We start from the raw sequence: 10,141 nt of genomic DNA, 5'->3' as shown, positions 1-10,141 counted from the left end.
CCTGGCTCCCTCTCCTGTGCGCCACGGGCTCCCGGGCGGCCTGGAGGTCGTGGCCGGCATCCAGTTCTGCGCCAGCGTGGACGTGTCTGTGGCCTTGAGCAGGCGCTGACCCTCCCTGGGCTGGCCTGGACCCTCAGAGATGGGCATTTAAGCTGCTTCCTGGCCCGGCTCGAGGGACAGGAGCCGGGCACAGAGCGGGTCTGTGCCAGGTTCACTCAGGCGCGGGCCCCACGCACGATCTCCAAAGCTCGAGATCTGTGACCTTGGCCTTTAGGGCGGAGGTGAGCTATGCCCTGGGCTGGAAGCATCATTGCCCCAGGCCCTGGTATCCAGCAGGCAGTGGGGCTCACCGCCTTTGCCGACCTCTGGTGCAGAGAGGGCGCGGTCAAGGCAGAGAAGGCCGAAGGGGCGCGGGTTCCCGGCAGCTCACCCAGAGCCCCTGCCCAGCACTGCCCGCACTCGGGGGACCCAGGCCTCAGTGTCCCCTTTTGTGTGGGGAGCTGGCGTGTGTCTGTGCTGTCCCCAGCCACGGTGGGAGCCCGCTGCGGTGGTCCTCGTGGACCCTCAGCAGTGCCACAGCACCAACACTCCCCAGCCTGGTGGCAGACGGGGTCGAGACCCCAAGCGTCCCAGGCAGGACAGAGCAGGGAGACCCTGCTGAGTAGGCCGGGGCCCCACGGGGCTCCCACTGCATCCTGTTGCCTTTACGGGGGGGTGCTGGAGGGTCTCAGCCGGGGACTCTTGGGACCTGAGGTCAGGCTGTGACATGGGACAGGGAGGGTGGCTGCCTGGTACAGACACGATGCAGAGACGCTCAGCTCTGTGGCCGTGGACCAGAGCCCCGCCCCCTCTGAGCCTCTGACGACCTACAGCTGGGCTGCACGCGGGCTGTGAGGCCCGACAGGGCCATGGGGGTGCTTCTGGACACCGGGGCCGGCGGCAGTGTGGCCTCTTCACCACCAGGGGGAGGCAGAGGGCCAGCCAGCAGGGACGGGGCAGCGGAGACGCGGGGAAGCTGTGTTTTACAGACAAGGAAACAGGCTCAGAGAGGCCATGCGACCCCCCTGAAGCTACACAGCGTTAGGTGGGGCCTGGGCCTGGAGCCTGGGACCCTCCCCCGAGGCTCAGGGAGCCCCTGGCGGGCTGGGGTGCGTGTGGAGTCTTTGAGACGGGACGGGGGTGGGCAAGGATCCCAAGGACGGCATGCCTTCCCCAGCCAGGACAGCCCGGGCGGGGGGGACAGCTGGGGACACGCGCCTCAGGCGTCCCCGCAGGGTGAGGGTGTGCCCCTCCCCACGGCTGCTCCCTGGGGTGCCTGGCTGGGCACAGGCTGGTGCTCGGCAACAGAGCCCTGCTGGTGGTGGGGTCTCGTGCTCCCTGCCGAGGGGCCCGATGCCTGCAGACCCCGTGGACACTGTGGTGACAGGACACGCATGCATGTGACCTTGGGGACACAGGGCTACCAGGTCCTGCAGTGTCCATTCAGCCAGCCGGCAGAGCAGGAGTGGAGCCCCTGGGACGGCCACCGGGCCTGGCTTCACCAGGCCCCGCCCCAACTTGGGGGACCCGCCCAGACCCCACCCCCAGGGACCCCCTGCCTAGAAGTTTCCGGAAGGCACAGCTAATGAGCCAGACGCAAGCCCACGTCTGCTGTGTGGTTCCAAGGCTGCGCTGTCTGCATACAGGAGGCGCTCAATACGTGTCTGGGCCTTTCTCTCCCCACATGGGACCTAGAAAGACCAGTGTTCCCATCAGTAGACCTGGGGAGGGGGATGTCTTCGTGGGGGGGCTCTTAAGGGTGGGCCGTTCCTGGGCTCCTGACAGCGCACACACATCGTCAAAGCCTCTGAGGCCTCGTGGGTCCAAGGCTCGTGGCCCCAACGAAAGGACGTTCAGGGCAGAAACCATGGGTTTCTGAGGGCTGCCAGAGTACAAATCTGGGGGATCTCAGGGAGGGGAGTGGGCCGGTGTGGGGTGCGGGGCGGGGCTCCTGCATGCCCCGCCCACCCGGGAAGGCGGGGCTTGGGCTGGCCTCCCACTTCCCCTCCCCTGCTCGCTCTGTTCACAGGGCTCCAAGCAGACACAGCACAGGGCCTTTGCACTGGCTGGTGCCTCTGTCTGGAACCCCATCCCCCACAAGGCTGGCTCCTTATTTTTCAGGTGTCTCCTTAGCCGTGCCCTCCTCAGAGAGGTCTCCCGAGCCCCCTGGCTCTCTGCCGGCCACCCCAGCAGGTTTTCTCACTTGGAGGTCACCTTCTGGACTTAGGTATTGGTTTTGTGTTCTCTAAGACGGACATTCCCCGAGTCAGGGAGCTCGTCTGTCCCTGGCACTGCTGTGTCCCCAGCACCCAGAACATGGTAGGAGCGCAGCAAATGTTTGTTGAGTGAAACCCGTGTCCCAAGAGGGGACATTGGACCAGCCAGGAGCCTTTCCAGGCCTCGGTTTTCTCTCCTGCGCACATGGGTAGCAATGGTACCGGCCCAAGAGGGAGGCCCTGCCTGAGCCCCGGGCGCGGTCACAGACGCCCCACCTGGGCCTGGGGGAACCTGTGCTTCCCCGGGCAGAGTGCCCACCAGGGGTCCCCAGGGAAATGGAGGGGTGCAGGAATCTGGGGGTGCAAGGTCTCTGGGGGGATTTTCTGGGGCGTCGCAGAGCTGAAGGCCTAGTCTCCCAGACCCAGAGAGGGAGCCCGGACCCACCCCCGGCCTCGGCCCCCTCCCCACGTAGGGGTCTGCACAGCACTCAGGGGACCGGAGGCCCAGGGTTGCCAGAGAGGGGCTCACTGCGGCGACCCCGTCCCACACAGCCCCCTGCCAGGAGTGGAGGCTTCATATGCAGCTCTAAATAACGGCGGAGGCCACGCCTCACCCCTGTAATCTCCACTGACTAGACCCAACCCTCCTCCCCCAGCCCCTGCCCTGGGTGGCCCCCCTGGATGGGGGTCTCCGTCTGTGATGGGTGAGGCTGCCTTGGCCCTTCCCGTGGACGGTATCTCAGCCCCTGTGACCCCCTCCCATTCTGCAGAAGGGGATCAAGGCCCAGAGAGGGGAAGGGCCTTCTCAGGTCACACGGCAGGGACAGAGGCTGGAGGGAGACGGGGCAGCAGGGCTGTCCTTAGGGGGGCAGGGCTAGCGGGGTGGGGTCCTTGGGGCCACCTGGGGAGCAGACCTCCACAGAAATGGGGGAGTGTTAGGCGGCACTCCGTCACTTTGACAAGAGGGGAAACCGAGTCACGGAGGAGTGCCCGGGGTCACGTGTCAGGCGTGGCGGGCCCTGGATTTTGGTGCCCTTGGCCTTGATCTGGGAGGTTGCAGGTGCAGCGACCCTGTCCGGCGGGGCCTGGGCGGGAGCCGCTATCACCCCGCAAATGACATCTCTGTGTGGACTTCATGTCCACCCCGTGTCTCTGGGGTCCCGGGAAGAAAGGGCAGCCCATGTGCTGCCTCCTGGGTCTGAGCCGGGTCCTCCCCACCCACTCGCATCCCTCCTGGCCCCCAACCCCAGGGCCAGCTGCCCCTCCGTGTGTCCGCAGAGAAGGTCCTGCTGACCCAGCAGCCGGCCTCGCTGGAGCCTCTGGGCCCAGAGGCAAGAACAGAGCCCATGGCTCCCTCCCTCCCCCTGCGCCTTGGTCCTGCCCTGGGAAGGCCTCCCGCATGTGCCTCGCTTCCTGCCCGGGACTGTGCGTACTGCCGGTCGGGGTGGGGGCTCATCAAGCCCCCAAGATGGGTTTCAGGGCATCCTGGAGCCCGGGGTGCCCAGAACACTCTGTGGGCCATACTTGTAAACTTGGGTCATGTCCCCAGGGCCCAGCAGCTCGTAACCCACGGGCAGGGCTGCGGCGGGAGGACTGGGGTCTCAGCCCCTCCTCCCACCCACTGTGCCACAGACCTCGCACCCTGCCTCGTGCAGGCTGGGACCTCCCTCCCTCTGAGGCTGCTTTGGCTCCCATTCGCCCCCCCAAGCCTCTAGAGCTTCGGCTGTTGGGGCCCTCCTGCCCCGGGCCCCCCTCCCCTGCCCCCCCTGGGGCCCTGCCATTGTGCTGGTCCACCTGGGGGTCTCCTCCTAGCCCTCCCACCCCAAGGCCGGGGTTTCAGAGTCTGCACTCACGAGGTCTCCCAGGTGGGCCGGAAACGCTGATGAAGACGGATGGCGCGAATGTGGCCCATTACGTTGTTAATAAAGAATATCACACACACACCTTAATCTGCAGCCGGCCTGACACTTTACAAAGTACATTAGGATGTAATCCAATTGAAGCCGCAATATCGAGAACATCTTATCTTATCACAAATTGAAATTATATCATATTCCTCTTTCCTTAAATTAAAAAGCTAAAACCTTTCCGTTTGTTCTCACACGGTTGTGTAAAACTTAATCAGTGGTTTTAACAACATTACATTTCCATATGGGCCATTTCTATTCTCATTTCTTTATGAGGGAGAACTTTCTAGAAAGGGGTGACTGCATCAGTGGGTGGGGGCTGGTGCCTGGCGTGGTGGCTGGGGTCAGGGGTGAGGCTCCGGAGGGACAGGGCCGGCCTTTGCGTTTGTGTCACAGGAGACAGGGACGATGGGTTTGGGGTTCCGAGTGTCCTGGGGCTGTGGAACAGAGCGCCAGCTTGGGCGCTTCAGACAAGCGAGACTGACCCTCTGCCAGTTCCAAGGCCAGAGGTCCGAACTCAAGGTGTCAGGGCCGCGCTCCCTCCCAGGGCTCCAGGGGACGGTCCTTCCCGCCTCGTCCAGCTCCTGGTGGCCGCCGGCAATCCTGGGCGATCCTGGGCCAGTGGCCGCGTCACCCCAACCTCTGCCTCCGTGGCCACGTGGCCTCCTCCCTGCGTGTGTGTCCGTGTTCCCTCTTCTGTGAGGACACTAGTCCCTGGACTGCGGCCCTCCCTGCCCCAGCGTGACCTCAACTTAACCATCATGTCTGCAGAGTCCCTCCTTCCAGTAAGGTCAGGTTCACGGGTCCCAGGGTCAGGACTCAGAACGTTCCTGGGCTCCAGGGTCAGGACACAGGAGGCTTGTGGGTTTTGGGATCAGGACTCAGAACGTTTGTGGGTCCCAGGGTCAGGACACGGGAGGTTCACAGGTCCCAGGGCCAAGACTATTACCTTCGTGGGTCCCAAGGTCAGGATGTAAGAGGTTCTTGGGTCCCAGGGCCAGGACAAGGGAGGTTCATGGGTCCCAGGGCCAGGACGTGGGAGGTTTGCGGGTCCCAGGGCCAGGACTAGTATGTTCGTGGGTCGCAGGGTCAGGATGAGGGAGGTTCGTGGGTCCCAGGGTCAGGACTAGTATGTTCGAGGGTCCCGAGGTCAGGACTCAGAACGTTCACAGGTCCCAGGGTCAGGATGAGGGAGGTTCTCGGGTCCCAGGGTCAGGACTAGTATGTTCCTGGATCCCAAGGTCAGGATTCAGAACGTTCGCGGGTCCCAGGGCTAGGATGCAGGAGGTTCATGGGTCCCAGGGTCAGGATGCGGGAGGTTCGAGGGTCCCAGGGCCAGGACTAGTACGTTTATAGGTCCTACACTCAGGACTCAGAACGTTCGCGGTCACAGGGCCAGGACGCAGGAGGTTCGCGGGTCCCAGAGTCAGGACTAGTATGTTCGCGGGTCCCAAGGTCAATACGCGGGAAGTTTGCGGGTCCCAGGGCCAGGACGCGGGAGGTTCGCGGGTCCCAGGGCCAGGACTAGTATGTTTGCGGGTCCCAGGGTCAGGATGAGGGAGGTTCGCGGGTCCCAGGGTCAGGACTAGTATGTTCGCGGGTCCCAGGGTCAGGACTAGTATGTTCGTGGGTCCCAAGGTCAATACGCGGGAAGTTTGTGGGTCCCAGGGCCAGGATGCAAGAGTTTCACGGGTCCCAGGGTCAGGACTCAGAATGTTCGTGGGTTCCAAGGTCAGGACGTGGGAAGTTCGCGGGTCCCAGGGCCAGGATGTGGGAGGTTCCTGGGTCCCAGGGTCAGGACGTGGGAGGTTCGCGGGTCCCAGGGTCAGGACTAGTATGTTCGCGGGTCCCAGGGTCAGGATGAGGGAGGTTCGCAGGTCCCAGGGCCATGACTAGTATGTTCGCGGGTCCCAAGGTCGGGATGCAAAACGTTCACGGGTCCCAGGGCCAGGATGCGAGAGTTTCACAGGTCCCAGGGTCAGGACTAGTATGTTCGTGGGTCCCAAGGTCAGGACACGGGAAGTTCGCGGGTCCCAGGGCCAGGACGCGGGAGGTTCAAGGGTCCCAGGGTCAGGACTGGGAAAGTTCACAGCTTTCAGGGTTAGGATGTGGATGTATTGTTTCGGGAGACATGGCTCACCCCATAATGCACAGCATAGTCAGCAGGCTCCCTGAGGCCAAACACCCCTCTGTCAGGTGTGTCCCCACCTGGACTGTGGGTCCTAAAGGGGGAGTCAAAGACACACAAGTGTGACTGGGTAGGTAATTCCCTCGGGGAAGCTGTGGGTGGTGCTGGGAGCCCAGCGGCCAGCTGTCCAGGGGTGGGGGCAGCCACACGCAGAGCTGAGGGTCAGTGGCTGGGCCACCCCACAGAACCTGGCCTTCTCCGTGCTCCACTCCCAGCCCCCACAACATACCCTGCCACTTGCTTTCGTGGCGATCCCGTCTGCCACTCTCTCCTAGGGCCCCGGATGTGCATCCAGGCAGACGCTGCTGCTTTTCCCCGTTTTGTTCAGATGTGTCCGCCTCCCAAGCCTAGGAAATGAACCATCCTTACTGCAAGCCAATCAGGGCCATCCACACACATCCCTGATATTGGAGGCACCAGGAAGGTATACCTTCTTCTCTGTGGGACATCATACCTACTTGGGATGCATGGTGCTACAGCAGCCACTTTGTGACCACGAGAGGGAATATGGCTGACGTACTGAAGATTGCAGAGCGGAACCGATGAAGACACATGGGTCTTTGATGACATCAGTGAGTGACCCACTGGATTATTCAGTCCTAAAACCTCTTTATCCTCTGGATTTCTTAAGATATATGTGCCCCTAGGGCTGTCATAACAAAGTGTCACAAACTTGGTGGTGTCTTAACACAACAGCAATTTATTTCCCCCCAGTTCCAGAGGCTAGAAATCTGAAATCAAGGTGTCAGCAAGGCTGTTTGCTTCTGAGGCTGTGGGGGTGAGTGTGTCAGGCCTCACTCCCGGCTTCTGGTGGCCGTGTCACTCCTGCCTCTGCCTCCATGGGCATGTGGCCTCTCCTCCGCGTGCATGTCTGTGTCTAAATGACCCCGTTTTATAAGGACACCAGGGACACCGGGTCAGGACCCACCTTAATGACCTCGTCTCACCGTGATCGTCTGCAAAGACCCTGTGGTCTGTGCCCTCTGAGGTTCTGGATGGACGCGAACTTTTGGGGGGCGCTACCTCCGGGGTAACAATCCCCTCTGTGCGTAAACTTTTTCTCAGGCTTTCTGGTGTTTGTGGATGAAAGCGTCCTAGGTGATGTGGAATTTCGTGCCAGGACTGGTGGCGTTATAGGTCACGGAACTGCGGCCGGGTCCGCAGTGGGAACCAGCCCTCCGAGCTGGGAAGTCAGTCATTGGGAGGCACCCACAGCAAACGACACCCAGTCGACCCCGCGGGACCTGGGTCCCAGACCAGACTTCATCAGGGCTGGGAATGCAGCAGGAAAACAGAGTATCAGGAAGCGTGGACTGCTTTTTGTGGCTCTCGGTGTCGTGCAAGAGAGGAAGGTCTGGTGGAAGGTGGCCCGTGCGAAAGCTGCGAGAAGGAGCTCCGGGATCTGCGAAGCGGGCGCTTCCGTCCGAGGCCATAAACCTAAGCCGATCGAGTGTCCCACGGGCTGGAGCCCGCCCCGGGAGGAAGCCCAGCCCTCCCGGGGAAGTGGCAGCTCTTGCCAGGGGTGAGAAGAGGGACAGGCTCAGCAGGAGAAAGTGGGTTTCCAGGCCCCCCCGTGAGCCTACCATGAGACAATGATACGATTACTGAAAGACGCCCACCCCGTCTTTGCCGGGGGCACTGCGGGATGGGCATCCAGTAGGGGGCTCGGCTGGGCTTTCAGAACATTCAGGTCAGGGAAACCCAAACAATTCTGGTTCGTTAGCCGCCAGAACGTGAAAGAAGGGTCTTTCTACGTGAAAGAAGGGTCTAGACTGGCTAATTCAGCGCTCACTGACCCCAACAGGACATCAGCAAAGTCCCGGGCCCCTTCCCTGCATCTGCCCCGCCACTGTCTGCACGGTGGCTTCATCTCCCCTCATGGCCCCAAGCTGGCTGCTGTGGCACCGTGAGTCCCGAGTCCCGCGTGGGACCTGGAGCTCCTTGGAGGCAAGGGGCTGCCCCCGACCCACTTCCCGGCCTGTCAGGACAGCGTGGCCCCTGGGCTCGGCCACCGTCCTGATGCTCCCCCGCCCCCCACGGGGCCTGCATCGGCTCTGTCACGTGGTGTTCTCGCCAGCGAAAGTGAGGACGCGATGATAACGGCACACCCCCATACCGTGCGGCCTGCGGGGCTGGCTTTGTGGGTGCGGGGTGCTGCTGGTGGCAGCTGATGGCTGGTGCCGGGGTCGGCGGCCCCTCGGCAGGCGTGGGGGGCTCGGCAGCTCCCCATCCGCCTGTTCAGGTCTGCCTACCACCAGGCGGCATCCGAGGTCTGGAGGAGCACGGTCCCTGCCCCACCCCGCCTTCTCCCCGACCTCCCTGGCCTTCTCGGTGATGAGGGATAACCTAGTGGCCCGGGAAGTCCTACCGCCCACCCGACCACTGTGGGAGGCTGGGGTGTGGCCAGGGTCACCTCACCCCCTGGTCAGATGTGGGGCTGGGAGGGCTCTCTCCTCCTTCCGTTTGCTTAGGCTGACCTTTGTGTGACCCAGGCCAGAGCTCTCAGGAGGAGGGGATGAAGGAAGGGGAGGAGGGGGAGGGAGGAGGGGGAGGAAGGGGGATGGGGAGGAGAAAGGAGAAGCAGGAGGAAGGGGGGAGGAGGGGAGGAGAGGGGGGGAGGAGGGGAGGAGGGGGAGAGAGGACAAGGAGGATGTGGGGGAGGAAGGGGTGGAGAAAGGAGGAGGAGGGAGGAGGAGGGAGAGGAGGGGGAGGAGGAGGAGGGGAAGGAGGGGGAGGAGGGGGAGGAGGGGGAGGAGGGGCTGGGCCAGTCAGTAGCGCCCTGCTCTTGGCGGGGTTCCAGGCAGCAGCCAGGTAGCCGGCTGCACGCCTCCCTCCCTGGAAGTGGGGGACCCCAGGGGACCCCCGTGTCACATGACCCGTCAGCTGACAAAACAGGATGACTCAGCCGGCAGCTGTCGGCCCCCTGAAATAATGACAAAAACAATTAGCAATCCAAGCAGTAGCCTTTCCTTAATTATCTCCTCCGAGTTTAATTAACTAGCTAAATTATCAGCAGTAATGTAGGCATTAATTATGTCAAATTACAGTGTAAAACTCACAAAGTGTGGAAAATGTCAATTCAGCTTGGCTCACCTGCCAAGCGAGGGTGGCGACGGTGCGCCTACCTGCGCTCGGGCCTTCGGGCGCCGCGGGCGGCGTGGGGCCACCGGGGCGGGCAGGCCCGGGGCAGCAGCGGAGTCCGCCCGGGTGGACGGCGGGGAAGGCGTGGGGACAGGGTGGGCCGGGCCCTGGGGACACCCGGCAGGGTGGTGGGGACGCTTTGGCTGGGACCGAAGGAGGGAAGGGAACCTGATCCCGGACCAGATGGCCAGGATGCTGAATTATTAAATTATGAATATTAATACAAATCAGACACAAAAGAGGTAATAATTTTGCTGCCCTACAGAAATAATTAACATAATTTTGATAAATTACATGATAAGAGAATCTCAAAATTGAGGTAGATTTATCTTAATTAATATCTTGGACCGGCTCTGAAAGGTAAATTGTTCCTCGGGGGCTGGGGCAGGGGGAGTCCAGGGTGGGATACGGTCCCCGGCCCAGGTTTCTATTTGTAACGGGACTGGGGGGACAGGACGGGAAGAGGTGGGGACCCAGTCCGGCCCAGGTGCACTACAGTTTCTTAAGGGAGGGGGGCAGGCCTTCTCGGGGCCCCAGTTTCCCCTTCTGGAAGCCCAGCCTGATGCCAAGTTTTCCCACGGAAATTCACTGCTGTGCCCTGGGACACCTGCCCGCCAGGTGGGCCCCACGCCCACCTACTCTACCTGTAC

Source organism: Puma concolor, chromosome E3, assembly GCF_028749965.1.
Source record: "Puma concolor isolate L17-30 chromosome E3, mPumCon1.1.hap2, whole genome shotgun sequence".
Lineage (NCBI taxonomy): Eukaryota > Metazoa > Chordata > Mammalia > Carnivora > Felidae > Puma > Puma concolor.
Note: the sequence above shows the minus strand (reverse complement) of the source record.